Source organism: Peromyscus eremicus, chromosome 14, assembly GCF_949786415.1.
Source record: "Peromyscus eremicus chromosome 14, PerEre_H2_v1, whole genome shotgun sequence".
Classification (NCBI taxonomy): Eukaryota; Metazoa; Chordata; class Mammalia; order Rodentia; family Cricetidae; genus Peromyscus; species Peromyscus eremicus.
The window spans coordinates 81,734,406-81,746,957 of record NC_081430.1 but is presented as its reverse complement, the minus strand read 5'-3'; the positions used below and the strand labels follow the sequence as shown (position 1 = coordinate 81,746,957).

The 12,552-nt window shown below is 49.0% G+C and overlaps 1 pseudogene; it reads right to left on the bottom strand.

Moving 5' to 3' along the window:
- Positions 1 to 2,711: 2,711 nt before the first annotated feature.
- On the bottom strand, positions 2,712 to 3,366 carry LOC131924001 (farnesyl pyrophosphate synthase-like; annotated as a pseudogene).
- Between the last annotated feature and the right edge of the window lie 9,186 nt (positions 3,367 to 12,552).

Here is a 12,552-nt window from a genome sequence, read left to right as displayed (position 1 = left end):
TTGGCTAACAACTGGTTAGAGTGAGGAACAGTTAATTAAAAGATTGACCGTCTCCACATCGAAGAACAAGACAGGTGGTTATGAAAGGCCAGGACCCTGAGCAAACAGGTCAAAACCTTGAACTCAGAGCAATACTGAAATTCCACTGGGCATCAAGACCAAACCTGTTCTGTCTGCCACGCAGTCCAGGAAAGGCTGGACCCTGCAGAGGAGTCCTTAGAAATCATCCTTAAAGCTTCTGCTGTCCTGTTCCACCAACAGGACTAATAAAGAGGGAGGAGCCTGCTGCTAAGGGGCGGGGGCAGCGGGGGAGTTGGTTTTTCCTCCACAGTTCAGCCTGTCCTAGCTAAGGTGTGAGCACCTGAAAAATCAAAAATTAACATTTTTTGTTTGTTTTTTGAGGCAGGGTTTCATTGTGCAGCCCTGGTTTTCCTGGAACTCCCTCAGTAGACCGGGCTGGCCTCAAACTCAGAGATCCACCTGCCTCTGCCTCCTGAGTGCTGGGATCAAAGGTGTGCGCCACCACCACCTGCTACTTTTTCTTTTGATCTCTTATTATTGCGACAAAATATATGTAGTCTCTTAGTAACTGTGTCTTATTTCATACTGAAAAATTCTATGAGAAGTCATGTTGTTATTTTATTTATTTAATTTGGTTTTTTGAGACAGGGTTTCTTTGTGTAGTCCTGGCTGTCCTGGATCTCGCTCTGTAGACCAGGCTGGCCTTGAACTCGCAGAGATCCTCCTGCCTCTGCCTCCTGAGTGCTGGGATCAAAGGCACGTACCACCACTACTCGAGCTGAATTTGTGTTTTTAAAAACTCAAAGGTTGTCCTAAAATGCTGGTTTGTTGCTATTTGAAATTCGATTATGTTGTAGGTCCCTTTTTCCCTCCAGAAGGGCCGTTACCATGGTGTCTGGATTGGCCCGAATTTCTGAGTTAAATTCATCTTCTGCTTTAGCTTCCCAACAGCCAGGACTGCAGGAGTACCGCAAACCCAGCTGCGGGCCAGGGTCTTCACGGATATGGGGTGGCCAACATCCTCAAGAGCGGGGGTGGGGTGGGGTGTAAAAAGCTTGTAAGGAGGAATCTTTTCTTGGTGTTAAGTCTTTGAGACAGGGTCTTGTTGACTTTCATAGCCAAAGCTGGCCTTGGGCCCTGGCTGCTCCTACCTCAGACTCCTGAATGCTGGGATTGCGGGCATGTGCTGCCGCCACACCCAGCTGGAAAATGATTTTATAAAAGGGATTTTTGTGTGTGGTCAAGTTGGCTGTGGTCGAAGGAATTATTCAGAAGTTTCCCTAAAAATCGAGCTTCACCACATTATCCAAACGCAGAATTTTCTGTTAGTTACGTTACAGCCACACTTCCCTCTGGAGAGGAAGCTGTTCTTTGCAAACATGTTGAGAGGTTTTGATTTTTTGATGCCCCTTTTTTACCTTTTCAGCCACCTTTGGAACTGCAGCTTTCCCGTCCTACAGGCTCCATTTAACGTCTCTAATTCTGGGTTTCAGATGCTATCGCCGCTATTGAAAGTAGCAATTACATTTCTCAGGATGGGCTTTTTCTTTCGCAAATGCATCTCCCAGAGGTCTGACGTTTGCTGTGTCTCACAGCCCATCAGCCCAGGTCAGCAGATGGTGTGCAACTCCCTGCTTCCCTCCCTCTTAATCCTTTCTTAGGGAAGTGCTGTTGTTGTGGTCTGATTCAGACATGGTTGACTTATTTTATGTGTGTGTAATGTGTGTATATATGGTATGCGTGTGTGTGTGTGTGTGTGTGTGTGTATGGTATGTTTCATGATGTGTGTATGGTGTGTGTGTGTGATGTGTGTGTATATATGGTATGCATGTGTGTGTGTGTATATGGTATGTTTCATGATGTGTGTATGGTGTGTGTGTGATGTGTGTGTACGGTGTAGGTGTATGATATGTGTGTGAGGTGTGTGTGTATATGCTACACATGACATGTGTATATGGTACGTGTGTGACATATGTGTGTGTGATATATGTATATGATCTGTGTGTGTATATGTGTGTGTGATGTGTGTGTATGGTATGTGTGTATTGTGTGTACATGTATTCATATGTGTGCAAGCATGTGTGTGCCATTGTGCTCATGTGGAGGTCAGAGGGCAACCTCGGGTGTTAGTGCTTGCCTTTAACCTTGTTCTCTGAGGCAGGGCCTCTCGTTCACTGCCCTGTGGGCTGCTCTTGAGCTCCCCAGCATTGCCCTAGCTTGGCCTCCCATCTCTCCACGGGGAACAGTGTCACATCTGGCTTTACCCAGGTTCTGGGGCTCCGAGCTCCCGTTCTCACACTTGCAGGGAGGCACTATCCACCCAGCAATCTCCCCCAGTGCTCAAAAGCTTTCTCCAAGGTCTATGGAGGCGTGTGAATTGATCTGTACGGTTGACTTGTCTTCATGTGTCTGCCGTCCAGTGTAACGGGAAACGGCATGAGCCATGACCGTTACGCTTCCCCCACGCTGGCCCTTTTTGTTATTTGAAACAGGCTACTGCTATGTAGCCTGGCTGGTCGCACACAGCAATCCTTCTGCCTCATCCTCCCAAGTACTGACTGGGATTACAGGTGTGTACCACCAGGCTCAACCTAGGACCTCACCAGGCAGGTGGCAGTGGGCTACATCAAGGTCACTTTCTCTACCTGTGGTTCTCTTTGCTGGCCTCAGGGAGATGCTGAGGGCAAGGGCTAGGGGGTAGCATATTGCTCCATGAGACTTGTGCCAGGGCTGTGACTGTCCTCCTCATACATGAGGAACACAGGGGTAGATCTGGCTCCTCATACAGCGCTTTTACCTGCTCCACTTTCTCTGGGTCCCTCTGCCCTTGATTCTCTTTTAAGATCTGGTGCTACTAGGGAATGACTCATTGCAGACACTGAAACCACATCTGCATTTGTTGTCCCAGATGTCAGTGCCAACACTGGGGTCTCCAAGAAGATCAAAGTAATCATTCAGACCTGAAAGAACCCATCTCCAGCAGGACCTTCCTGGCACTGGCTGCTCCCTCTCCCCATCCATGCCTGCCATGAACACAGCAGCTGGAAGGGGTATGGAGCTGTCTTCTACTTGACAACAGGTGTGCACCTCTTCACAGTGTCTTCCCAGGACCACATGACCAGGGAGCACAGTGATGAGTCCATCCAGAGTCTGCCAATCTCAGTTGGCTGGGAACTCAGCAGGAAGTGCTCCATCAGGTGCAGGAAGCAGGTTCGCTCCCACAGTGCAACTCCAGCAGGCAGTAGATACAGGCTCCAGAAGCAGAGCATCACAGATGGCCTCTAGACCTATGCCTGGCTTCTGTTACCAGCAGCTCTGCCCCCAACATGTGCCAGAAGACTCCATGATGTCATCTGATGCAAGGAGTGAAGCTTGGAGCAGTTCCACACAGCAGCCCACAGCCAGGGCCAGCCGGGGCTATCAGCATCCTGCCTCCTTGGCTCCCCCAGCTTCCGGGATACCTGCAGCATGAAGTCTGGTGGTCCTTGCCTCCAGTGGCACTGTGCTCCAGGAGCTCCTTGCACAGGACAATAGCATCTGCCTCCTGTCTCTAGTCCATCCTCAGCTAGCACTTGGATGATATGGGCACAAACATCCAATTTCTGATTTCTTTTCATCCTGAGAGAGGAATTACTCGGTTCTTGGCTATAATCCCTCCTGGGGTTGATTCTATGTTTTGGCAACATAATTTCTTGTGTTTGTATTTCTTTGGGGCTTTTTTGTTTGTTTGTTTTTGTTTTTCAAGACAAGGTTTCTCTGGGTAGTTTGGTGCCTGTCCTGGAACTCACTCTGTAGACCAGGCTGGCCTCGAACTCACAGAGATCTGCCTGGCTCTGCCTCCCGAGCGCTGGGATTAGAGGCGTGCGCCACCGCCTGGCTTTGTGTTTTTGACTACTTTGGAAAACTGAGTTGTGATAAAGGTTTTGTTATTTTATTTCCACATCTACGTATTTTTTAAATTTATTTGCCTTTTTTTTTTCTTTTTTAAGACAAGGTCTTACTGTGTCACCCTGGCCAGACTAAAACTCACTATGTAGACCAGGCTGTCCTGGAAAACTCACCTGGTACCTCTGTCTTCCAAGTGCTGAACCCTTCGGACACTTCTTGGCAGTGTTCTACAAAATCAAAGTTCTAAATTCAGTCTTTTCTGACCTTGAGATAACCTTGAGATTGCTACCCAAGCTCCCCTCCTCATGTTCTCTAAAGCTTTTGGGGAAAAATACTGAACCAGGGCTGGGGTGGGGGGATGGTTCAGTGGGCAAAGTACTGTGGGTGGCGTGTGTTGCTAACCCCAGTGCTGGAGGCTGAAGACAGAGGCCCCAGGAGCTCGCTGGCCAGCCATCCTAATGCACTGGGCACGTGTGTTGAGGACGTCGGTGTCCCGCTCTGCCATCCTCTACCATGTTCCCTTGGAGCAGGGTCTTTCACGGAACAGGGGCTAGGCTAGTGATCAGCACACTTATCTGTCTGTCACTTTGCCACCCCCCAGTGATGGCATTCCAGGAGCATGTGACCATGTCTGGATTTTTATGTGGGTTCTGGGGATTTGAACTCATGACCTCATGCTTGCACAGCAAGTGTTCTTAACTGCGAAGCCATCTCCCCAGCCCTTCCATCTTTCCCTTAAGTTAACGGAGTATTATGAGATGAATGTTCCAAAGCTGTATAGAATTTTAGAATTGTTTTGTCTGTCGTAATTCTTACTAGGTTAAGGTATTGTATGCCACAGACACAGCCATTTTCATTGAATCTCTGTTCATGGCAAACTCTTCAGATTTTTTTTTTCTTACTTTTTTTTAAAGACAGGGTAGCCTGTCTCTGTGTAGCCCTGGCTAGCCTGGAACTCTCTCTGTGAACCAGGCTGGCTTTAAACTCAAGAGATCTGCTTACCTCTGCCTCCTCATAAGTGCTGGAATTAAAGGTATGCACGCCCATGCCTGGCCTGTGGTCTTTTCCTAAAGAATTTTCTACTGCTCCATTTACTTTTTATGGGCATGACTGTTTTGCCTGCCTGCATACATGTCTGTGTACTACTTGTGTGACTGGTACCCACAGAGGCCAAAAGAAGGCGTTGGATTCTCTAGGACTGGAGTTACAGCTGCTTGTGAGCTGCCGTGTGGGTGCTGGGAACTGAACTCAGGTCTTCTGGAAGAGCAACAACTGCTCTTAACCACTGAGAAAGCTCTCCAGCACCATTTTTAAAAATTTATTCTGTGGGGAGTGGGGGATGCAGAATCTCACAGCGTGAGGCAGTCAGAGGACCATTTGCTGGAGTCAGCTCTCTCCTCCACCATGTAGACCAAACTCAGGATGCCACCAAGTTTAGTGGTAGGCTCCTTTACCATCACACCAGGCCTAAACTCAAAAACATGCCAGGCATGGTTATCCACGTCTGTTATCCCACTGCTCATGAGGCCAGCCTGGGCTACACAGTGAGGCCATGTCTCAAAAGCCAAAGACCAGAGCTGGAGAGATGAGATGACACAGTGACCAAGAGCATACTCTGTTCTTCCAGAGGATGTTTGTTTCCCAGAACCAGGTTGGATGGTTCATAACCGCCTCTAGTTCCAGTTCCAGGGAATCTGATGATCTGATGTCTTTGGCTTTTGAGGGCACCAACTCTCTCTCTCTCTCTCTCTCTCTCTCTCTCTCTCTCTCTCTCTCTCTCTCTCTCTCTCTCTCTCTCTCTCACACACACACACACACACACACACACACACCACACGTGTATAAATCTAATAAATTTACTTTTTATGACAAGGCCTCACTACATAACTGTCTGGCCTGGAACTCACTATGTAGACCAAGCTGACTCAAACTCATAGAGATCTGCCTGTCTTTGGCTCTGCTGGGATAAAAAGCGTGCACCACATCTGGTAAAACAAATTTTTAAATCTCATCTTTTGTGGATCCCTCCCTCCTGGATTTCTGCTTAATTTATGTAAGCCAACATTGTGCTGCTCCCCACCAGTTCCTTAAATGTGTGTGTGTGTTCACACACACACATACATACATACACACACACACACACACACACACACACACATGCATATGTGTGTTGGGCCTGATGGCACATACTTTTAATCCCAGCATTTAGGAGGCAGATGAAGGCAGATCTCTGTGAATCTGGTCTATAAAGTGAGTTTCAAATCAGCCAGGGCCACATACTAAGATCCTTTCTCAAAAACAAAAAGAAACAAAAAACAATAACGTTCTTGCTTGCTCTCTCCATGTATGTGTCTAAAAAAAACTTTAGATTTATGTATATGAGTGTTTTGCCTGATGTATGTCTGTGTATCATGTACACACCTGATGCCCAAGGTCAGGAGTCTGAGTCCCTGGAACGGAAGTTACAAATGATTGTGAGCTAATATGTGGGTGCTGGGAACCAAACCCAGGCCCGTTCCAAGAGCTGTGCGAGCTCTTAGCCACAGAGCCATGCAGCCCCAGCCATTTTGTTTCCTTCATATTTAAATTTGTAGTATTGTTGAGTGTGGCCTTTGTGCACCACAGTGTGTGTGCAGAGGTCAGAGGAAATCTTTCCTTATAGCTAGATCCTGAGTCAAGATGGGGTGTGAGGTTGACTGACAGAACAGTGGTCCTTACCTGCTGATGTGAGAAATGCAGGCTTGCGATCAGCCGCGCTCCATCCACGTCTTCACAGGCTCTGAGCACCCACGCAGGGCTCCTAACGTTCAGAAACTGCTCCCAGCTGAGGCAGACAAGCCAGGAGCCTCTAGCAGAATATAGTAACACCGCCTCTAAGATTCATGAACACAAATGATGCCTCCATTTGTTGGTTTGGATGAAAATGGCCCCCAAAGGTAGCAGCACTATTAGGAGGTATGGCCTTGTTGGAGGAAGTGTGTCACTGTGGGGGTGGGCTCTGGGGTCTCCTATGCTCAAGCTACACCCAGTGACACTGACCACTTCCTGTTGCCTGCATATCAAGGTGTAAAACTCTCAGCTCCTCCAGCACCAGGTCTGCCTGCACGCTGCCATGTCCCACCATGATGATAATGGACTGAACCTCTGAAACTGGAAGCCTCCACCCCAGTTAAATGTTTTCTTTCTAAGAGTTGCCACAGTCCTGGTGTCTCTTCATAGCAATAGAAACTCTAACTAAAACACTCCATTTCTCACAGGAGTGAATATTCGGATTCCAGATGCTTCAGGCTGCTGGCATGACTGGCCATTCACCTTTTGTTTTTTTGAGACAGGTTCTTGCTACTTATGTGTGTAGTCTAGCTGGCCTTGAACTTGAGTTGACCCTCCTGCCTGTCTCCTTAATGTTGGCATTACAGTGCGCACTACCACACCTGGCTCTACCTCTTAGCTGTTCCTTCTGAAGACAATGGCCAGCTGTGGCTTTTCCTGCCCAGGAACTACTGACGTACTGTTATTTATTTATGTGTGTGACCACAGGCGCCCAAGTGGGTCCCAGAGACCCACTCATCGGGTCTGCACCTTCCCCTGCTGAGCTACCTGAGTACCAGACCCCCGTCATCTGTCTAGTCATAGCTTAGAATGGAAATGTTCTCAGTTCAGGATGGACAGAAGCAGGGTGCACTACCACCTAATGAAAGCAGTAGTGTATTTTCCCACTAGTTTAGCTACATAGCAATCCACCTCTCCCTTCCCCCTCTTCTCAACAGTCTCTCTACATAGCCTTGGCTGTCCTGGAACTCACTATGTAGACCAGGCTAGCCTGGAACTCAGAGATCCCCATGTACACACTTTAGATGATCTCTAATGATCTAATGGGGGTTATTTTTTATTTTTTGTTATTTTGGTTTTTCAAGACAGGGTTCTCTGTGTAGCCCTGGCTGTCCTGGAACTCACTCTGTAGACCGGGCTGGCCTTGAACTCAGAGATCTGCCTGCCTCCGCCTCCCAAGTGCTGGGGTTAAAGGCGTGCACCACCGCTACGAGGTGTGTTTTTTTTTTTTTTTTTTTTCTTTAGGCAATGTCTCATTTTGTAGCCCAGGCTGGCCTTGAACTCAGAGCAATCCTCTTGACTCAACTTCCTGAGTGCTGAGTGTACAGATGTGCACCATGGCCAGCTTTGGGTTATTTAGAATACAGACTGCTAATAAATGTGGTTTCAGTTAGATGACAAGAGGAAGTATTCTTTGTGTTTGGTACAAATGCCATTTCCTTTCTCAAATATTTGGTCTGTGGTTGAACCACAGATTCACAATACAGGACCATGAACAGCAGTTAGAAACAGATGGGCTGCTGCACCTTTAAAGGTGTGACTCTGCTGTAACCCATGCTGCCTTGTTACGATCTGAGAGCAGATGTCCCCAAGTGTCTTGGCGTCTATGACCCAGTGCACAGGCTTCCACATCAACGTTCCCGGAAGAAAACTAGCACCACCGGGCTCTTGCACTCTTTATTCACTTGACAGATACAGGAAGGAAATCTGCAACCACCTATCAAAATTATATCTTACCAAGAGTTTGAAAGATGTTTATTTAAAACGTTGCATATTCACAGTCAGTTATGTACAAAGTAGTACCCATAGTAGCAGAAGCTAGGCAGTGACCATGTGAGAGCAAATGACACCCGGAAACCCTCACCCTGGCACCTGCCACTCTGCATCAGCCTTCAGTATGCACCTGAATAGGGGAAGTGCTTTCAGAGAAAGGCTTTCTGCTGTGCAAGCAAGTGCTAGGGCCACTTTGCAGGCCAGAGGGGAGAGGCCTATCGCTACCCAGTCCTGGAGTTTCCTCTCAGATGAGGAGACTGAGGAGGTGCCGAAGACCCTGAGAAGTGGCAGCCTGTGGGTATCTAGCCGGCACTATCAACGAGGGTTGGGAAGAATGGAAACCTGTGCCTTTTTTTGTAAACTGCCCACGCTTGAATAATCGAAGGACATGAGAAGACCCCAGGATTGCTTTTGGACTCTAACTTCTCATCAAGATATGGCATTATTTCCATCCTAAGGGTGCAAGCAAATATCCAGTTTCCAAGCTATCCTGAAATTCAGCATTAAGGACCCACTGGGAGTGAGGAGAGATGGGAGTGGGGGGGGGGGTGTCTCGCTGAAAGGATGTTTTTTTGAGTGAATGCAGTAATCTTCTAACATTCTTTTGTTTTTTTGTTTTTTGTTTTTTGTTTTTCGAGGCAGGGTTTCTCTGTGTAGCTTTGTGCCTTTCCTGGATCTCACTCTGTAGACCAGGCTGGCCTCGAACTCACAGAGATCCACCTGCCTCTGCCTCCGAGTGCTGGGATTAAAGGCGTGCGCCACCACCGCCCGGCTCTAACATTCTTTTGTAAGCCTCAGTGGTCACCGACCAAAGTAGTTAAGAGAAGTCAAGACCTTGCGCGGGGTCTAGGGATATAGGTCAGTTGGTAGAGTGCTTGCCTAGCATGCACACTGACAGCCCGGGTTCGATCCCCAGCACAGTCAACCGGGCACAGTGGTGCATGTGGGTAATCCCACATGTGAGGTGGGAGATGATCATCCTCAGCTACATAATGAGTCTGGGGTTTTCTTTCAGAAAGAGAAAAAGAAAGGGGAAGAGGAAGGGACAGGAAACGGGAGTGAAGTGGAGGGAGGAAAGAGGGCAAGCCGGGCTCTGGCTCCTTTGCAGACTTAGCCTCCCGCACATTGCCAGACACTCAGGAGAATGAACAATGCCGGTCTCTCAGCTTTTCTTCTGGGGTTAGGTCACAAACGGTCACAACTGCAAAGCCTGGTTCTGGGACTCAGAGGCAGAGACTTCCTCTAGAAGCCTGACCTTGGAAGACCTTACTTGGCAGTTCAGCGAATAGAATCAAGAACGTACATAGGGCCAGCAAGATGGCTCAGTGGGCAAAAACACGTGCCTCCAAGCCTGAGGATCTGAGTTCAATTCCTGAAACCCACATGGTGGGAGGCGAGAACCTTTGACCTCATGAGCAAGCACACGCTCTGTGCATACACACACACACACACACACACACACACACACACACACACACACTCAGCACGACGGCTCATGTCTGTGACCCCCGGTACTTGGAAGGTGAAGGCAGAGAGAGGACCATACATTCGAGTCCAGCCTGTGCAAACAGCAGACCCTACTACGCACGCACACACATTTGCTTAAGGCCACAGATAGGACAAGCAGGAAACACTCGGGCACTGTCACGAACGGACACTAAACTTTCAAGTGAAGTTTAAAAGTCAAACTCTGATCCTTTTGTGGTGAAGTCAATAGACTGCTTTTGGCTGTTGGCCTTTGCTCCGTCTTTTTTTTTTTTCCCCCTCTTGGAGAAATTTAGTCACTGAGAGTAAAAGCTGTGCCCCCGGGACCCCTCTAACACAGCAGGATCAAAACAGGAAAGCGAGCCCTTCCTCTCCGGCCAACCCCTAGCCGGCTCTCAACTGCAGCTGACGTTCTGCTCATAAATGCCCTGTGTCCTGCAGGCATCAGACCGGAGCTCTGGAGCTACTCCTGTTCTTCCCACTATTTCCCACTAAGCGGGCTGGATTCAGTGGCTTTATCCCAGGTGTGGCTTGGCTGGTGGCCACTCCTCTCCTGGACTTAACCACTCGCACACAAACACAGCCTGTATCCTTGTCACGACAGACACCACACACTTGGGACCCTTACACCAACTGCGCTAGCCGGGAGCTTGCAAAAGTGCTCTGAATCAGAAGGCGTGATGACTTCCATTCTGCCCGAGGGGCTAGTGAGATGGCTGGGCAGGGTAGGGGTTCTTGTCTAGAGTGCACCTGGTGACCCGAGTTTACCCTCAGGACCCACGTACATGTGCAGAGAGCTGACAACCCAGGGCTCATCTCTGACCTCCACGTGTGGGCGGTGGCATGTGTGCACAGTAATAAAATGGACAGAACCTTTGACCACAAGCCCCCCTTCCTTTGTGTGGCCTATTTCCCTGTTCTTTTCACCAGCTGAGATGAGCCTGTTTGGGCTTACAGTCTTTAAATATAGTCTGGGAACTGAACCAGGGCCCCGAGGATGCTGAGCGCATCATGCTTTACCAAAGAGCTACGCCCTCAGCTCCTCTTTTCTGTGTGTGTAGGTATGGTTACTGCTCCTCAGGAGCTGTCACCTTGCCCTTTGACACAGGGTCATGAGGCTAGGCTGGCTGGCCAGCAAGCCCAGGGAACCACCTGTCTCCACCTCACCAGTGAGGGGTTATTGGGCCTGACTCCTAGACTCCTAGAGTCAAATTCTTACTAGGATTATCCGGGCCCAGTGAAGTGTAGCTCATTAGTGGAGCACTTGCTAGCATGCCCCAAACTCCAGGTGTTCAACAGTCACACACACACACACACACACACACACACACACACACACACACACCCCAGTACTATTGTGTGACCCCAAATCTCTAAAGAGAAGCCCAAACTGGTTCATAGGCTAGTCCGGGAGAGAGCTAGCAGGCCTCCTTTCTTGAGCCACATCGAGGTTTCTGACGTTTCCCAGCCCATCTCCTGGCTGAGGCGGCTGCCACACGCACTGGGAACTCCTATTCAGTCTGTGCACGCTGCCTAACTGACCCACAGCACCCGAGCTCACCTGTAACCTCCACAGCCTCCGCAGCACGGCCACCGCCCACTTCACACAATGGTCGCTTCTGAGGTTCCTGAGAGCACACCTGGCCCTTCACACTGGTCTGTGTGGTGAGCACACTGCCCCACGGCAGTGGGAGGCCCTGCTCTGGGCAGCTCCAGTCGACTCCAGGGTCTCCCATAGCTAACCAAGAACCAGCTCTTCTCCAGATTCTTGCTCTGGTCCAGACACAACTGGTTCATGAACTGACAAGCTACCAGAATTGGACATTAATTCAAATTCTGTAGTTTTATTTTTTCTTCCCCAATGCTGGGGATTGAACCCAGGGTCTTGCTAGACAAACATTCTACCACTGAGTTATATCCCAGCCCCTAGTTTAAATTCTGCCCCTGACAGTGGGCTGTAGTGATAAAAGAAAAACCAGGACAGAGCGTTTCACCAGCCACTTTACGCTTTAATTCTTTGGGCACACATCCTATTTGCCAGCAAAGGAGTCACGACAGGCAGGCTGCGGCACTGACTGGAAATGTATTATTTGCATCACAGGAGGATGTGACTCTGGGTGATCAGGGCCACTTGCTACCCCAGAGCTGCCTTGTCTGCCGTCAACGAGAACCGCTGTGGGGACAAGAGGGAAAGAGAGAGGAAGCACCGGGGCAAAGGTAAGCTTGCATGTATGTCTGAAACGAGGAGACTGTGGAAAATCCAGAACTGACGTAAGGATGACAGGGGACTGTTGAACAAGTTCCATCATTTCTGGAAATTATAAACTTTGGAACCTGGGGTTGATTCTCAGGATAAAGCAACCCCAAATACATCCAGACTGGCCTTGGGAAGAAATGATAACCACAGATGATCATGAGTGTCAGTGCTTGAGACAGAAATGGGGGCTTGTGGGGTGGTGTCCTTATTTAAAACTTACAAGCGGGCATCAAAAGAGGCTCAGAGTGAGGCCCAGGCCCAGTGCCACCTCCTCACAGAACTTCCTGGACAGTGCAGGA